This window comes from Anarrhichthys ocellatus, unplaced genomic scaffold (assembly GCF_004355925.1).
Source record: "Anarrhichthys ocellatus isolate YVR2014 unplaced genomic scaffold, GSC_Weel_1.0 scaffold74, whole genome shotgun sequence".
Taxonomy (NCBI): Eukaryota; Metazoa; Chordata; class Actinopteri; order Perciformes; family Anarhichadidae; genus Anarrhichthys; species Anarrhichthys ocellatus.
In genome coordinates, this window is record NW_022280104.1 from 1513573 (window position 1) to 1517863 (window position 4291).

Below are 4291 nucleotides of genomic sequence, written 5' to 3' on the forward strand. Positions count from 1 at the left end.
TTGCCCATGACATTGTTTGCTGTTGAATGAAGGGACAGTATGAAGGTAGCACATTACCTGCTCTACACCTTCTATAACACCGAGATTAAGGGACCAAACACTGACTAGAGGACTTGTAATGCATGTTTAAATTTCCTATGCAGCCTATCCACTTACTTACTTATTATTGAGCCAAATAGAAAGTAATCTGAAAATGAATAGCCACAACTCTGTGATCTCAGAATAAAGGGGAGGTCACACTACTCACTTGAAGGACCTCGACTATGCCCATAGATCACTAATAATTGTAAGGGCTGAATCTGCTTTTTAATGAAGTCAAGAAAAATGATTAATCTAACTCACACTATTTTCAAGAAATAATCCTTTTAGCAATGCATGCATTGTTTGATCAATTAAGTCTATAATACAATTGCCTGAACTCTGATTTTCTCCCACTCAAAGCATGAAAACAGTAGTGATGATTCACTTCCTTGAAATATTTCCTTAGTGAGATTTGATCTAATTCACAAACACAACTGAGTCTATTTCATTAATCAATATGGAATCCCTGACAATCACTGACTCACAAATGAATCACTTACACAAGGTGTTCCAACCTGCTAAGTGACTTTTTCTTTGCCTGTAGGCCTAATCACAGTTTTCTTTAGGAGGTGCATAGCCAATGAACTGCTTGCTGAATTAACACATGTAGGCTACAATAACAATGTGAATGGCCAGCAGCATAGGGGTTAGGGAACAAAAAGACCACTAATGTTTGATAGACATCCAGTGCCTATTGATTGACTGCCAGTGTAATAAAAAGACATCTCCTTGTTGAGTTTGTATTGTTTTCAGTGTCCATTATTGTGTTTTATTTAACTTAATTTGACACTTGCATCACCTAGCTTTTTGAGTAAATAGTTGAATGTATGGTATGTCAAATGAAACCCATATTTTGTATCCCAAAACTGACTTTTCATTACTTTGCTTATGACCGATTGTGTGGACTATTTAATTTCTTCTTTTTTTTTTTTTTTAAATCTGTGGGAGTATTTGTTTGTTCTATCTATGGCAGAGGACAGTTAGTGGTGACAGGGGTGATGCTGCTGGCCTTGTGACTCTCACTGTTTCACCATGTATAGGTGATGGAAATAATGCGCTTTTTCACAGTCCAAGAGGTTTAACTAGGGAGAGGAATTGGATTTCCTTTTTGTAGTCTGCCGGAACTTCATTCAATTGTGTATTCATACTCGTGCTGATACTTTGATTTCGGCTTGCCTTTTTCATTAAATCATTTAAAACTCAAAACCAATGGATCCAGTTATTAAGGTGGGTAACTAAACGCGGTGACGCGTAAGAGTGACAGAAATCCAAGATGAATCATGTTTTAGTCTCTACTTTATTCGTAGCGAACGGCAGGATATGTAACCGCTGGAGGTGTTCTCCGGTCTATATAGATGTGCCGCCATCTTACATTTCCCAGTCTCTGCTGTTCCGGCCAAGTCACTATTGACTGACTGACTGCGGAGGGAGTGGACGAGGGCTCCCCGCTGACGCTCGCCTTCTCCGCCACTTTTTCCACTTCTAAGAGGTTTTTACTCTCCAGGACCCGAGTCGACGGACTTGCTGTGTTGACAAGGGTAGGCTTCAACATTCAAACTAACGGCTGTACTCAGTTTCTCCATATCTTCTCGTCGGGCTCTAACTGAATGCCAACAGGAATGGAGACGTGTGTAGTGTGCGGGCCAGCTGGGATGCTGCTGCAGCTGCAGCTAGCGAGCCAACGGCTTTCACGGCAGATATATCGGATTTACCGGTCACTGCCTAGTGGGATCTACTTCACACACGATGCTCACTGGCTTTATGGTAGCTCCGGGTCGGTGCTGTGTAACCTCGACCAACCGCTAGTAGGTTACAATGAACGCTAGCTAGTGTCCGATGGATTTAATTACCTTCCAATTGATTCGCGTTGTCCTGGATCTTTGAGGGAAGCCGATGTTGTGTTCCCGCTTGTTTTGAATAGTTAACATCAGCTAACGATGGCTACGGTTAGTTAGCTTCACTACTATTAGCCTCGCGCTGCTGGCCACATTCCACTACTCGGACTCATGTTTGGCTTGTGTGTCTCCTTTGCTCGGTTGTTTTGCATTTGGTTTAACACTAAACGGATAATATGAGGCGAACATACGGGCGTGTTAGGCTTGGTAACTTATACCGTGGCTTGTATTTAGTTACCTTGTAAAACTAATTTGGCTAATTAACGTTTAAGTCACAAGCTGATGAAGTAACGTTGGCACGAGCCATTCCCCCAAAGTTAAGTTGGAAGTTCGTAAAACTTGAAAATTATCAGAAACCTGAACGTTAAATGGAGCAAGTTGCCCACATAGTCGCTCCAAACTTATAAATGGTTTATAATAACGTTTGTATTACGTCTAAGGTCAGTGGTTAGGTTTTCCACTCGTCCTTTTAAACAAAGACCGACACATTCTTCTGAGCTCCAGAGGAGGAGGACGAGGAGGAGCCAGGGTGTGAAATCTGAGTCGGTGGTGTTGGGAAGTCAGGGGCAGCTGTGAGGAGAGGGGGCTACACACTGTTATTAGGATAGCTGGTAAGTGTCGATCTGCTTTATTACATGTTTTATCCCTTCATCTCTCTACACATCGATATGTTTTTTGGGGCTGCCTGAGAGGGACAGGCGGGTCAACTTGAAGAACTTTTATACCTCGCTAAGCCATCCGGCCGATAACTGAATACGAGCAATATGATTGTTTCAGATGTAAAAGCTGTTTTGCTAGTTTAGTGGCACAAGACGACGTGGTGGTGGGAGTTTAACATGCAGTTTATTATGCTTTTGTATTATTGGGAATGATTTAATGGGGTTTGAGAGATGTAACTGAGGGTGGAGGATGTTGACGTCTCATCCAGGGGTGTTGTTTTTTGTCACGGAAGCTCTGAAACTAAAAATATTTATTTTAGCAAAATGATAACAACACAAGAGCAGGGGCGAGTTTTTATGCAATTACTGAGCAAATCCAGTCTCCGGTGTTTTCATGCCCCAGACATCGCTGCATTGGCTCTTTGGTTTGTTTTTAAATGGGTTAGATATTTTGTTTGCGTCTTTTAGTGAAATCCCCTATCCTATTACACAATGGAAACAAAAAGTGACAAACCAATCATCTCCTCCGCCTAATATCCTTCTGACGGTGCATTAGGACTGTAGCGTGGGTGTAGTCTACATCCGAGACCGGTAGTGGTATGTTTTGAGGTAATCTAACTGCAATAGACTTTTACATGAAGCTTTGCAGCGGTGTTGCCTAATAGTGTAATTTTTCTATTTCTTATGACCACCGTTATGTCTGCACGTGGTCATTTGTAGGTCTCAGCCAGATTTTTAAATCTACCAATTTTTTTTGCTAACAGTGGTGTTATTTTAGATTTTTTTTCAGAAATGAATTTCTGATCAAATCACCTAAATTGAAAAAGGTTTTTGGTGTTTTAGTACTACTCTCAAACTATTTGTTTTAATCAATCCCCCCTTTAAGATAGATACTTATTGAGCAGAATAAGGGAAAAGTAAACATCACACAGCCATTGCTTGGATATTACCTGTTTTCCATCAGTTTGCAGTTGAAACGCAGACCAAGCACTGCAGTGGCTGCAGGCATTGAGCTCATTGTGTTGTTGGCAGCCGTCAGTGAGTGCTGCTGACCCTGCACATTACATGGCTAACATTGAAGCCTGTGGCAGCTCCCGTCTCTCTGCTTGCATCGATAATACAGCTGGTCTGGGGTCATTAACTAATATGGATGTATTGAACTCGGCAGGTTTTTTTTCCACTTGAGAAGAAATGGACTTTGCCGGAGTTAAGATGGATTTAGCTCTTTTGATGTCCTGTTCTTAATAAATACATAATTTTTCTTTAACCCAAGCACAGCGTGTTCCCTCTAACAAATTAATTGTATGTTATTTAAATGCAACAGCATGCTAGGAAGAGGCTGTAAAATTGAGCTATAAATGTCTCCAGGCCAAAAGAGGGAGATGCAATTTTTAGAGTGTGAGATTCATAAACTGATTTATTTTTTCAGAAGGTAATACGATACTGTTTTCTTTACACAATGTAGACCTCCAGGCTCACCTGTACTCGTGTTGTGGCTCACATATGCTGACAAAATGGCTTTCTGTTTCTTTTCATTAAGAGAAAATATATGATTGGAGTGTTTTGATATGCAAAGCTATAATATATATATATATATATATATATATATTTATACATATACACGCATGCCCATGTACACAGAGTAACTTCAGGCTA

General features: G+C 40.7%; 1 protein-coding gene across 2 annotated transcripts in view; it reads left to right on the forward strand.

Annotated features, from left to right (window-relative positions):
• Positions 1–1454: 1454 nt before the first annotated feature.
• The window catches only part of ctnnb1 (catenin (cadherin-associated protein), beta 1), a 13918-nt gene continuing 11081 nt past the window's right edge, over positions 1455–4291 (forward strand). For both annotated transcript variants that reach the window (XM_031873805.1, XM_031873806.1), the window contains exon 1: positions 1455–1619. The gene's annotated coding sequence lies outside the window, so the exon portion shown is untranslated. The remainder of the gene's footprint in view (positions 1620–4291) is intronic.